The sequence below is a fragment of the Crocodylus porosus genome, unplaced genomic scaffold (assembly GCF_001723895.1).
Source record: "Crocodylus porosus isolate Cpor-Errol unplaced genomic scaffold, CroPor_comp1, whole genome shotgun sequence".
Lineage (NCBI taxonomy): Eukaryota > Metazoa > Chordata > Crocodylia > Crocodylidae > Crocodylus > Crocodylus porosus.
In genome coordinates this window covers 2,413,763-2,428,472 of record NW_017728942.1, presented here as the reverse complement: position 1 = coordinate 2,428,472, position 14,710 = coordinate 2,413,763, and positions in this window count along the sequence as shown.

Sequence of the window (14,710 nt, the reverse complement as noted above, 5' to 3'; positions counted from 1 at the left end):
AATATTTCATCTGTAACTGAGTAGCAGTTTACAACTTGATCCAGACTTATTTGTCCTTTGAGAATAGGGAAATTCATTTGTTAAATGCAGTGATGGATTTGTCTATTATAGGTTGCTTTAGTTGTACGGAAAATGCTCAGCTAGAGTAAACAGAGCTGTGCCTGATTTTCCAAGCAGTGCACTAGGTAATATGAGGTTTGTAATATAAAAACATCCTGGAAGATTTTCTGAGTTGGCTTGGAACCCGATTTTAATCTGTGTAATACAGTATTCCCGTTAATAATAATGTATAATTAAGACATCCGTTAAAAATCCATAACGTTAATTTAATGGAGAAAATCTAATACAGTTCTATTGGAATTTTTACGTTAAATTAACTTTAACGGGCTTTTAATGGATGTCTTAATTAGATCTCATTATTAACGTGAATATTCCACAAATTAAAATTGGGACCTCAAAGTTTTAATGAAAAAAGTTACAGGACCGAATTTTAAATTGACATCCTCCTCTTATTTTTCCCCCCTTCTTCTCACTGAGTTTCAGTTGATTTTAACAATAAGCTATGCTTTAGTACCTGTAAATACCAGTAGCAACAGACCAGCCCAATCGATAGTGTAAAGGCCAGATTCTGATCTCATTTACAAGGGCATAAATCTCAAGCAACTCCCTTGACTTTAAGGGAGCTATTTAGAGTTACATTTGTGTAACCGAGAAAGGAATTTAGGTGTTAGTCTTTTATTTTTATCTTATATATTTCTATATATCTATATAACGTTCAATAATCTAACAATAGTACTTTTGTTTAAAAATCACTCCATTGCATATGTGTTGTCGTAAACCATAATGGAGCTTTAAAAAATACATATATATAATGAGGAATAAAACAAACTGAAAATAATCCATTTTAAACAAATCTTTGGCAGAAACATGGTTAAGCATAACTATTTGAACAACTTGCACAGAAGATTAACATTGTTCAGAGGTTTTTTGGCTCAGAATCTGTTTTAACTTAATAATTCTTGTACTTACTGTGATATATTGATCCCTAGTGCAATGACTGGATTGGGCAACCCAGGTGCAACAGTAATAGCTGCACTGAATAGAAACATTTCCTTTAGACAAACTATCCCAAAGGGGTTATAAATAGGAAATGGACATTACCATGAAAAGTAAAGCTTCCAGTGTGACTGCATCTTGTGTAGCCCACTTGGACATTAAACTATGAAGAATTTTTTTTTTCCTGTCAAGTGTTACAAATTGACAAAATAAGTACATCAATGTTCTCAGTCATTATCTTACTTCAGTGGCACTTTGTTTTAGTGACAGCAAAAAGGGACAGTGGAGACGAGACAGACCCAGTGCAGTTTATCAATGAAAATCTAATATCGTCCATAAGCAGGGGAGTGGAAATCAATACTTCATTACCAAATTGTTAGTGAGGATGAAGAAGAATTGCTGGAGTTTTTTTGGCAGTCTTCTCGGTTCGGGTTGTCAGGAGTTCAATGTCAGGAGCAGAGTGGCATGTGGTGACGGGCTCTGTGCGGGAAGCCCAGGCTGGAGAGCGGGAACTAAGGCATTTGTCCTGCAAGCAGAATAAGAACAATTAAAATAATTTTAAAATGTGGGCTTGCCAAGCCTATATTTTTTTCCTTATTCGTAATTTCTCGTACTGTAGCCACTTTGGTTTCCATAATGTCCGGGAGCATTTGTAGGCTCATAAAAAGAACGATAGGGATAGGAAAAATAAAATAAATTTAAAAAATAGATGGTTAAATTAATTTCTTTTTCTGGGATAAGTGGACGCTGTTCTAACTGGAGTCAGGTTATTGTGGTTGCCTATGTTTAGACCGAAACTGGTCCTTTGCCTCACTACCCTGCATAGCTGGCTGTCCAACTTTTGAGCAGCTAGGGGCCACATGCAGCGATGTGGACCGGGGGGGCTGCCCCTCTGAGCCCTCCCCCGCCATGTGCATAGCCCAGCCAGCGCAGCCTCCTGGCAACATGTACTGCTTGGGCAACCCGGCTCCCCCCAGACATGTGTACAGCACCCCCACCCTCACCCCCTTGCCGGCTGTGCACATCACAAGAGCAGTCTACCTGCAGCAAGTGGCATGCACAGCCTGGCTCTCTCCTTTTCCAAGTGCACAGCACCCGCAGGCTGGCCCCCTTCCTGCCATGGGTGCAACCCCTTCCCCGCTGCACCACCCTGCCCCCCCAGGAATCAGAAGCCAGGGGAAGGAGCACGGCCTCAAGGGCCATGGTTGGAGGGCCATGGTTGGAGTGGTAGTTGGCCTGGAGCCTGCAGGCCGCATATTAACACCTTGCAGGCCACATATGGCTCCCAGGCCACCAGCTGAACAGCCCTGGTCTAAGGATGTGTTTGATTTGCCATGGTTCAGCAGTGAGCCAGACCTGTTCAGTACAAGGTACCTAAACCTGCTGAAAAAGATGTTCTAAGATCTACATGCTGAACAGATATTTTTGTACCCACGCTGCCTGAAAACGTCGGGACTGCTACCATGCTGCTCCTAGTTTTTCCTAAAAATAACATCCTGACCTATAACTTACCTCTATAGTCCTAAAAACTGTGGTACTTCCATAGAAAAGTTATTCTAGTTTGCTGCTCTCAAAAATGCAAAGTGCTTTGATATCATTTCAAGATAGGGATGGGAGCCAATTTAACCTAATTTCAAATTGTGGGTTCAAAAGTTCAGTTCAGAGTTGAGTGCTATTTGGCTTATGTCTTGGGAGGAAGAGACTGAGAAAAGCAGCAGGAAAAAAAAACCCCAGAGTTAATATTAGGTGAGAAATGAAGCAAAGAGTAAGCACAGTGAAAGCCAATACAGAGAGTGGGTGAAAAAGAAGCAGTGAGAGACAGAGAAAACCATGATAATGAAAAAATAGTCTATTCAAGGTCCATGAACTTTTCAGCAAGCAAGACTTAAATTTGGTGGCTTATTCCTTCTATTCTACCTGGACTTCATTCAGTTGTAGTTCATTTAAAGTAAAAATACAGTGACAGTTACAATAAATTCAATGTGAAAATGAAAACTACAGATTGACAGACTTTCTGTTATAGAGTTTGATATTCTGACTATTTTGCACTATCCCCATATTTTTCACTTTTCAGACTGATGCAGCAGTTTGCATTGAGAATGCAGAACTGCACTGGACAAGCTGTTGGAAGGAAAACTAAAGGTTTTGGCAGCTGGCACAACAGGTTTTGGCACTCAAGGATGCATGGAAGTCAGCTTGAAATTGTGGGTAAGTATATTAGGTTGGGTTTTTTTTTCTTTGCAGGGCTATTTTTTCAGACTCAGAGGGCACATCCCAATGCGTGCGCAAGTGCAAAGACATGCATTTCCTGTGGGACAAATATTTGTGCTGCTGCTATTTGTTCCCAGGCATGCTCCTGCACATGTGCTCTGGCATGTGGCAAAGTGACCGAGGTTGGGGCCAGCATCTGTGCTGGCCCCAGCAGCCTTTCATGGCATCCTGGGGGCTTCCTGGGACAGCAGTGGCACTGACCACACAGCTTTACCCAGTGTAGCTCTGGCTGGCCAGACTCATTTCCTGCAGTGCACACTGCTGCTGTGTGCGCTGCACTGCATTTTTTAGTAGCAGGTTTTTTTTGGCCCTGGGATCTCCCAGGGTAAAAAAAAAACCCACTGTGCATGGGTACATGTGTACCAAATGCAATTTGCAGCACCTCAAACTGCTTGAGGCACTGCAGACCACACTTGTGATACACCCCAAAGGGACGAAACTGCCTCAGTTGATACCTGGTTTGCATTTTCAGTGTATTCCTTGCAACCAAAAATAGCTAGAAACATATTTGCTCTGAAAGTTTGAAAGTTTACATGGAGTATAATTCTTCATTAAGAAGAAGAAAAATTCAAAGCTGCAAAATCTGTGCATATAAAGGATCCTCTATATACAGAGTCCATGTCTGATTACACATTACCTTTGGCTTTTTTAAGGGGTTTTCTGGAGTCACCCTAGCACAAAATCTGCCTGTGGCTCTCCAGGATGCCTAAACACCTTGTGCATGCTGAGAAGTCAGTGTTTGGCATAGGCCAAGAAAGAGCCAGGAGGGAAGAGCCTGGTAGAAGAGAGGTAATCCCCAGCTACTTCAGCTCTGGCTCCAGAAATGTCCTGGAGCTAAGCAGTGCCAAAGGTGTTAAGTCCATTAGGGAGGCTTGACTTGAAGCAAACTTACTGTGAAGCGCTGATGCCCTGCCAGGGAAATATTTGTGTAGGACTTGGAACAGGAAACTGGAAGCCAAATTCCTAAATCTTTTTTCCTCTTTCTGTCAGTGTTGGGAAGTCTCTCACATCTCTGCATTACAGTCTGACCAGCTGTAAAATCAGCTTAGTAATATTGTTGGCCACCATTGTATCACAATGGGTGTGCATGTGGTGGGGATAGCGAAGCTTTAATTAAAAGCTCTGGCAAAGTGCTGTACAGGTATATGGCTTGGTAAAAGGACAGAGAATTGTCATCCATCTAAGGTCTTCTGGCCCACTGACTAGATCTCATTTAGATTTGATCATGGATCAAATCTTCTTATCCTCTGTTCTGTTTTTTGATGTCCTTTTATGATCAGGCCAAATCCTATTTCATCCATAAGTGTTACTTACGTGTCCTAACATGGCCCACATACTTGGCATTTTTGCCACTTACACAGGTTTTAGATCTTATTTCTACTTGTGCAGCTATGCCTGCCCTTCTGAGACTGCTCAGAAGTCTGTAGGCCATATATGCTCTGTGGAGAAGTAGGGTTAGAGATAATGGCTATTACATGCAAAGAGGACATCAGGAGTCAGAAGAGAGGATAGCACCAAAAATCATGCCCAGTCTATTAAACCAGACTTACTTTGGTTTGTTAGGAAAGAAGTTATACATGGCCAGTGAAAGGACATGCTAGTAGGAATTTAGTTGAGTTCAACAGGCTTTGTTCTTGAAAGCAGAGGGACCCCTGGGTTCTTGCTTCTGCCCCTGCCAGTAGTGGATGAAAGCTCTCTCACCCTGCTATTTACCCATTTTATCCAATGGTCTTTAAATGGAAAAAATCTATTCTAGGGAAAAGCAGGGAATAAAACCAATGTCCTCCGGCATCCTAGGACCTACAATTCTATAGAGTCATTGGAAGAAGACTTTTGAAGTGCCCGAGCACTCTACAAGATACACGAAAATGATAGGCAACTTCAAAGGGACAGCAGCCATCTGACTAAGGCATGTTTGCACTTGCTTGTGGCTCCCTTTCTTGACTCTCCATATAGAAATCCTCCAATCAAAAGGAGAAGGAATGGGTGAAGCAAGCCTTGGAAAGTGCAGCTTTGCTTTAACAGACCCTGCACTGGGCTATGGTTTCCAGTCCCCGCCTCTGAGGCCAATGGACAGAAGCTATTTTTGTTGTTTACCCATTTCATCCAATGAGTAGTAAATGCAAAGCAGCCATTAAAGGTAGGAACAGGGGCCAGAATGTAAGATTCCCTACTCTTGAGAACAGGTATCATCCTACTAGATCACATAGATTATGACTTTCTGGCCTCCTAACCACACTTACCTTCTCCTTTTGGCTGACCATTGCACAGCATCTCAGAAGAGCAAGTTGGATCTTCAATCTGGATCCCTAACTACTGGGCTAAAGGCTGTATGGCCCTCCCCCATACAGTCCCCAAACCTGCTCTTGACACCATAATTTTGGGGTTTTTTTATTCAGACCTTGCCTACCTATTCCTCAACAGAGCATCTGTGGCTGTGCTACATCCTCCTGAGCATCCTAAGGAGAACGAGTGTAGCTGGATAAGTGGAAAATCTGTGCCTGTGGCAAAAATACCACTTAAAGCCGCATACATTTATTTGGTAATTTAAATAGAAATGTGCTAGGTGAAATGGGATTTGGCCTATTCTGTCTTTACTAAAAGCTTTGCCACAGAATGGAATCAGAATTTCACTCTCTGTCTTTTGAGCAGCCAATGTAGAGGCTATATCTATTGTCAGTTTTTCATTGATCTCAATGCAGGCTGGGACGGGATGTTAGGAAATTGCACTGCAGATTATATGCTGGTGAGTGGTGTAAAATGCACTGCCTCTGCAAAGGATGCCTTTTACACCCAGCCCTTGGCATGGGGATTTCTATCCCAAATCATTGGTCAGGATCTTTGGAAGAACCGTGCACTGTAGTAATGTTATATGAGGTATGAGGGAGCAGCAGATGCAATAGGATGATGGCAGATCATCTGATTGCTCTCTCCTTCCGTCCTCAGCCCTTTGTTAATATTATTTTGTCAATTTTTTATCAGCTAGACAATGACAATTGTAATGCATCTCTCTTATAGCACTTGTTGCACCCATTGAAGTCCATGGGAATTGTCATCTTCAATGGACTTTGAATCAGACTCTCCTGATGCTGTAGTTGGACATATGGTACTAACTTGCAAGGCTGCAGCTAGACACAAGTCATCCCTGTGTTATTTCTAGATGTCATTTTTTGATGTACTTTCATTAGATTTTTATGGAAGCGGAAAATCTGTTCCTGTAATATCCAGCTAGCAAGAAAGAAGAAATCTAGGTAAATTTTTGCTTCATTTAAGACTCTTTTGACAACTAATGATAATGTTCCAGACTCTAAATGCTATACAGTTATCCATAATTAGGACTAAAGGCGTGTCAGTCTAAATAATATGCTATCTATGTGATTTACACTGATTATGCAGAACATTTTCACTATCTGATTTTTGTCTATACATCCATTTTAAAACTGCATCACAGAGGTAGCCTTGCAGCACCTTTATTATGTAAATAAAATATCTCATAAAGCATATTTAATTTACAAGACAGAAATCCCAACATAATTGGCAAAAATGTTTTCAAAGTTCAATAAGACTCATTAGTACTGCTAATATTTCCAAATAATTTCTTGCATTCATTTAGGGGGCAGCTCCAATCACCAAAAAGTCAATGATTTCAGTGGGATCAGCTGAGATCCTCAGCTTGTGCCAAACGCTGCATGTATATTGAAGTCCAGGGAATTAAGCCGGGCCAGGGTGTAACAATCTAGAGGTACTACTTTAGCTCATAAACAAATGTGTTCGAAATAAATCTCCCTTCTATTTTCCGAGTCTGTTCTTCTTGGAAAGTTCTGATTTCTGTATTTTTCATTCGTTGGTTCTAGATTCTTTGAACCGTCTTCTGCAATGATCTTAAGAACGTGCTTCAGTCTTTTTCTGCACCAGTTTCTGTATGAGCAGACGAGAGCTACTAAAGCTATACCTACACAATGGTGTTAATCCAGACTTCTGCCTGAGTTTTAACCTCAATCTTCTCCTGTGGCATAGAAAAAACAATGATAGATTTGCACCTGCAGGATTGGGGAAGCTTATCCGGCTGCAGACATAGGTTAGACTTACTTATTTTGGAACCCATACACTTTGCAATAAGGACATGGTCAAAATCACACAAATGTTGATAATCCGCCTCTGTCCATGTACAAAGATGGGTAACTTTTTCTACAATTGACGAGGACAAAGGAAACACCCCAAATAGAAATCAATTAAAAATAATGAGCTATACATCAAAAACACACAGTTGGCTGTGTCCAGATGAGTGTGGGTGTTTGTTTCCCCGAGGACAAGTAGTAGCAGCACATCTTGTGCTGTTGCTAGTTGTCCCCAGGGAAAGCCCTGCACTGGCATGTGGCAGGTTATCCCAGGTAGGATAGGGGAGGCTGGGGCCAGCAACTGTGCTGGCCCCAGCAGCTTTAGCTGAGGTCCTAGGGGCCTTTGGGAGCTGCAGCCATGGTGCTCCTGCAGCAGAAAGCCTGGCCGGCAGGCGGGGTGTGGCTCCGGCAGGTAGGACCACGCAAAGCTTCGGTCCCTAATTCAATTTGACAGAGATTCAGCCCAATTCAGTGGTCAAATCTACAAATCGGAATCAAATCTCTCCGAATCAAATCAAAACCCTCCAAATTAATTCTGAGAGATTCAGAACGATTTGATGATTCAGACATGCGCAGCTTTAAATGTTTTTTCTATGTACCTCAGGGTAGCAGACAGCTTGCGAATGCTGTGATGCTGGGGTGCATGGAGCATCCCACAGGAGCAGGGGGGGCTCCCCAGCACACTCAGCAGCAGACTCGGAAGTGGGTCTACTGGGGAGTGCAATGGGGGCCACTCTACACCACCCTGGCTTTGTAAATGGTGCCTCCTGGGTCTGGGGGGGCACCTGAGGTTCCCCACGGCTCAGCAATCAGCCACAGGGGGAACTGGGGGGAGAAGGTGGGTGGCCCAGCGTGCTCCCTGGAGGCCCCAGAAGCGGACCAGAAGTACTTCTTGTCCACTTCTGGTTTCACCACCGAGCACATGGGCCCCCTCCAGTGCTCCTGTGGGACGCTCCATGCGCCCCAGCATCGCAGTGTTCACCAGCTGCCTGCTACCTCGAGGTATGTAGAAAAAACATTTAAAGCTGTGTCTATGTCCGAATCCCTAATTCTCTGAATCAGCATCGAATCTTCAGATTCGGATTCAGCTGAATTAAATCAGGAACAGTGATCTGAATCAACGAATTGAATCACTGTCCCTGATTTGGGCTGAATCCAAATCGAATAGGGCCCGTTTTGACACTCCTACTTGACAGCCAGGCTCTGGCTTTGGGCAGCGTGTGCTGCCATCATGTGCACTGCTCTGCTTTTTTTTAACATGGGTTGTTTTGACCCCGGGATCTCTCAGGATCAAAAAACACCCTTGAGCTGCAAAGTAGCAGCACAAGGAATGTCTGCATGTGCAGTGCATGGCACCACATACCACATATCCATGCTCATCTGGACATGGCTGGTGAGTGCAGAAACAGGAAGGACCCAGTAGCTTGGGTAAAGCCTTGCAACAGGAATGCTCACACCAGGACTAAGATGAGGCACTCAAACTCACAGGTCAATCATCCGGGTTAACTGTAATGCTAATGTAACCCACACACTGGAAATAGTCCCATTTGAAGCAGGAGACACTGGGCTGGGAATCAGAATGCTTATTGTTCATCACTTTGGACATCTCAAGCTAGAGAGATGAAGAGCATCACTATTTTGTTAGGGTTTTCATAGATAAGATGCAGTTATCACAGTGTCTTTGATAGCATGTTGGAAAGCACTGGGGTTTAGATGCTTAGCAAGTCCTAGTCAGCTGCCTACAAAGTCAGTTTTTGTCCCGCCCAGATTCCTAGAAGTGAGGTGCATCAGTGCCTGCTTTCAGACCCCCGAGTCCTTTATTAGATCAAGCTCATAGTCCTTAGTCTTGTAGGCCAGGATTCAAACTAATGTCTTAACAGCCAGATCCTTTCCTAACCCCTTGGCATTCATATAGTACTTTATTTCACTCTGCTCGAGTCCCTGGCAAACCATTATCAGGTTTACTCTTGAACATCCATTCAGACTCGGTCACAAAAAACAATGAGAAGAACACCTCTTGTGCTAATGGTTTAACAGGGATTCAGGTGTGGTGGGATAGGATTGCTCTTAGATGGTTAAGTATCACTTACATGCCTAGTAAGTGGAATAAGGCATTTCTTTTGGCATTGTACCACTTAGCTATAAAAGGAAATTCAATTTGACCAAATTAGGGCTAGAATTCAATAGAGTCAATGGACAGAGGCTTTTGAAGTGCCCCGGCACTCTACAAGATACAGGAAAACTGATAGGCAACCTCAACATTAGGAAAAGCTGCTTCACGGTTAGGGTGTCCGGACTGTGGAATAAGCTCCCTCCAGAGGTGGTGCAATCACCTACCCCGGAAATCTTCAAGAGGAAACTGCACGGTCACTTTGCTGGGGTCACGGGACCCCAGTTGTCTTTCCTGCTTGGCGCAGGGGGCTGGACCCGATGATCTTCCAAGGTCCCTTCCAGCCCCTAACCGTCTATGAGTCTATGAAAGGACAGCGCAGAAGACCCAGAGGTGCCTGGAATAGCTAAGGGGAAATGCTAAGCATGTTTGAAGTCTTGGCTCGCTTTGGGGCTTAGGCACTGGACTCTAAACCCATTAGGCACGCTACACAATTACAATCAAGAACGCTGAATTTCCCTGGTGCTACCCAAAAGGTTAGTGCACTCACCCACAAGTGGGAGAGCTGGGCTTTAGGTCCTCCTTACCCTGAGGGCTTATAAAACCCCATTTCCTGCTGCTGAGGGAGGGTCCTCGCCACCAGGCTATGGGTATGGGTATCGTTCAACCTTCCTGGTGAAACTAAGCCACTGGAAAGCCAAGTACGCAAGATCCCTGGAGCCAAAAGGACAGCAAGTGAGAGGGAGTCTGCCTCTGTAGTCTACTGAGAACTCCTCTGGAGTCCTGGGGTCCAGGATTATTTCTCTGTTTTAACTAATGATGTAAAGTATGTCCATAATCATAGCTGGCAATAGCAGCCAGAGTCCCAGGCTCCCCCTCCCAAGAGAAATGCCATAATGATTGGACTACAGGGGCAAGCTCCCTCCTGCTTGCTCCCAGCCAGAAGCTGAAATTCATGCAATGGATTTTATTTCTAAAATAAACTTTTCACCCAGCTCCAGCTGCCAGCTCCTCCCACTGACTGCTACAGTTGTCATCCTCCGTCCATTTGGAATATGCCCATGGAAAGTCAGCGGCGATTATGTGACAGGACTTAGCACTCTCTCGGTTATCACCTCTGCCGAAGACCAAAGACATTTAGCTCAATCCCCCAGATGCTTGCACAGTATAGGAGCAGCCCCATTCAGCTTGAGTGTTTTCAGGATCAGGGCCTAAGTATTTAAAAGAGCTTCTTAAATCATACACCTTCCATCTTCAGGTTACATTTTAAGGATGTGTTTGTCTTTTAGGTAGGGAGGATGACAGTCCTGGTTAACGCCAAATACGCTAGGCTTTTCTTTCTTTTGGAGGAAGGAAATGTATAGAAACCTTCTCCCCCCCGTCCCCCGTGCTGGCTGGCTTACTAGAAACTGCAACTTAAATCACCTACATTATGTGCTAGAACTGCACATGCTCTTCCACTGTTGATTTATCTGCAAAATATACCACACGGCAGTTGCTTGAATTAGGATCATGGGGAGAGGGGAATCATTAGAGAATAGGAAAAAGTCCAAAGCATAAAGAAAACTTCTCCTTTTGTCTCTTTCTCACATGCCTGTTTTATTTCCTCTTCATGCACTGACAGTGCTGATGAGACAATAGATGCAACCCTAAGCAATTGCTTTTTGGATCATATCTTTAGGGATCAAATGCATGACCATCCTTTTAGATTTCCAGGCAAGCCCAGTGACCCAATTATTATAATGTATTTGGTGCTACTGGTGGGCATATAGGCTAGTCAGGGTCAGATATTTCATTCCCAGTGTGTTTCCTTTGCTAACAAAGTGCCTTGAAAAGCTAGGTAAATTAGACTTAGAGAAAGGGACACTGCATCTTTGAGTAATGAGGCTGGGAAACAGGGAACACATTTTCCACTAGCTCATGTCTCACTGTATGGCATTCCGATTTCGTGACACTTCATAATAAATCATTGCTTATCACTCACATGGGAACATAACATGGCTCAAGTTAAGATTCGTTAGTGATTGTAAAGAAGAAACATGAATTGCTCTATATCAGGGCTTTTTGATCATCCTTCTGTCCATTGCAGGCATTTTTTGTATTGTTATATTTACTGTAACTGTTGTTTAAAGCATAAATAAAGAGGAAGGAAAGAGCTGAAAATATGAATAATGAAAATAAATTTATTTGTCTTATTTATGTGTTTATGTAAGCATTTGGCAATTACTTTGCACAGCAGTTTGTATCCGGTGTCATAGACTGCTGCACTAACAGAAGTTTCTAAAGCTGGAAAGATCTTTTTTATAGCACTAAATGCCAATACATTCATATTCTTGGGAAGAAGGTTCTAGCATGCACATAAGTCAGTCTCTAGACTGAAGCTTGCTTTCTCGGGGCTGCCACAATGAACTGCAATGTTAAACAGGGAGGTTGATTTACCTACAGCCCTCTTGCTTTGCTCTCTGGTGGTGAAACAGAGACAGCTGTGATCCTGTGAAGGTAATCTGGCTGGAGTGGCCACATTTACTAGCTCCTCTCCTTGCTACTGGGGTAGGCACTGGTTGAGTTCAGGGCAGGAGCTGAGAGGGGTTCGAAGGGCTGATGACCAGCTATTTCCCAGGGCTCATTGGGGCTACGAGAAGCAGTGCTGAACCCAGAGCCAGGAGGATGCTAAGTGCAGCAGCAGCAGCTTACAAGTGCTTTGTCCCCACTGTTCCTGCATTGAGCTCAGGGATGACGAACCACAGAACTGGAGCCAAAAAGGCTGAAATCCATAAATTTCCTTGCCTCCTAAATGCATTGCCCTCCTGGGTCCCCCCCATGGGTTTCTGTGGACCTTCCAGGCACACTGCAATGCATAATTTTTTTTTTTTTGCAGGAGTTCAGAAAGGCAGAATTTACTAGTTGAAATGGCTCTGGATCGAGAGGTGGTGTTTCTGGTAGTATAGACTGCTTTTTTTGGAAGAGAATCTATTAAAGGGAAGATATATAACTGGAAACTCAATCAAATCAGGTACTAAAATAAACTGTTGGAAATTTTCCCCAAAAATGTGCATGCATTTTGGTGAAACATTTCACTACTTCAATTTTCTGCTGCTTTATTTTAGATTCTGGGAGGTATCTAGAGCCCTGGGAAAGGACAAAAAGCAAATCAAAATCAAATAAATATTCACCGCAACTATTACTTCGATGATATCCTTCTTAATAATTCACAATGAAATTAAGCAGATAAGTCACGTGGTAATTTTACGTTCCCTGGCTGGCCAAGTCCCAAAACTATAAAAAAGCTTTTGGGACAGTTGCCCGCTTATAGGTGTGAATAAGTATTTGCAAGAATTTGTTCCAGAAATGTTCCTATAAACTGAATTGTGCTCAATGCCTTATGTTCGTGGAAAGCAAATAAAAGGCATCATAAAATATTGCCTAAGAAAGTTTTTGCTATTTAGATCAAATTCATCTTTACAAAAGTTTTAGCAGCATTTTTTCTGATCTGATCCAAAACCAAATTAAGCCCCCATCCTTCGCACACTTATGCTTTTAATTTACAAAGGTAAATAAATCTTCTTGAAGTGTATGGGACAACTCCTAGTAGTAAAGAGAAATAGAGGTATGCAGGATTAGGTCTTAATTTGACAGCTGATAGCTGATATCAAACAATCTGGAATCCCATCTTCCTTCCTTCATGCTCCTGATTCTTTGATGTCCCTCTCCCTGACGCACAGTGGGCATGTCTGCATGTGCATTAATGTGCTTTCCCTAATGCGCATTAAATTTAGCACCTTTAATATGAGGTACTTAATAAATGCACATTAGGTTGTGCTAATGCACAGTAGTGCAAGTGCATGCCTTTAGATGACGCTTAATGTGCAGTAGCCTCTCCTACTGTGCATTAGCACAGTTTTTGATACTCTGCTCTAATGAGCAGTAGAATAGGCTGCTGTGCATTAAAGCACACATGTAGATCTGCCCAGTAGGACCTGAATGGGGGATAATGCTTGAGATTGTGATTTCTGATGCTGTCTCTTGGACTTAGTGGCACATCTGCATGTGCATTAATGCGCCATAGTTATGGAGCATTAAGTTTAGTACCTGTATTAACAGATACGAAGGGCTTTTGTACACATGCATGCGCCACAGCACTGGGTGCTTTTAAAAGGCTGGGCGCTGCAGCACATGCATTTGTGTAAATGGTGAAATGCACATCAGTGATGACACAATGGCAGCAACATGCTTTTGAACTAAAACACACTGAAGGTGTTTTAGTGCGAAAGTGCACCACTGTCGTTTTCTGCACACTAATGCGCATTTCACTGTTTATATAAATGCATGCAATGCAGCGCTGGGCACGCCAGCTCGTGTGCTCCACGGACTCGATTAATCAAGTCTGCATGGATGCACTGGATTTCCAGCACACTGGAGCAGACAAAGGTACATGTATAAATGCCCCCTGTGTGCAGCAACTAGCAGTCCTGCACAGTAGCACCTGTGCATGCCTTTTAAGTGACACTAATGCACAGTAGACTAATTCTACTGTGCATTAGCGCAACAGTACGGCTTTTGCCCTGACGTGCCAATGCGCAGTAGATTAGTCTATTGCACATTTACAGCCTCATGTAGACATGCCCAGTTTAGCTTCTTAGATACATACTCTAGGTCTCTGGGGGTTATTCCCTCTTTTCCTGTGCCCAGGAAGGCCTCTCATTTCATAAATACCAAGTGAATTTCACAGCAAAAAAATTGTTTGGTTTTTTTTAAATGATACGCTCTTCCTTTTTTAAAGGGTTCCTAGCTCTCTGCAACTGTATATCGTATGTGTCGTACCTTGCTTCATCCCCTGCTAACGATCATTTGTATGCAGTAAAGAAATAACTGATGTAGAAAGAAAAAGAAAGCAGATTTTCCTTCCATTGGATTATAACATAGAGATTCTGGTTGCAGTTGCACTGAAGTGAAGGGGGCGACTCTCAATTTACGCTGACTTAGCTTAAATCAGAACCCGCCCCCTTCCCCCACAATAAAAATCCTTGTTATCTTTATAAGGAGTACTGGCTCAAGCACCATCCAGGCCATGTTATCCAAAAAGCATCATGTTTACCTCACCACCTTAAATTTTATCTTCAAGCAGATGAGGAACGACTGTATTTTTTTTTCCTTG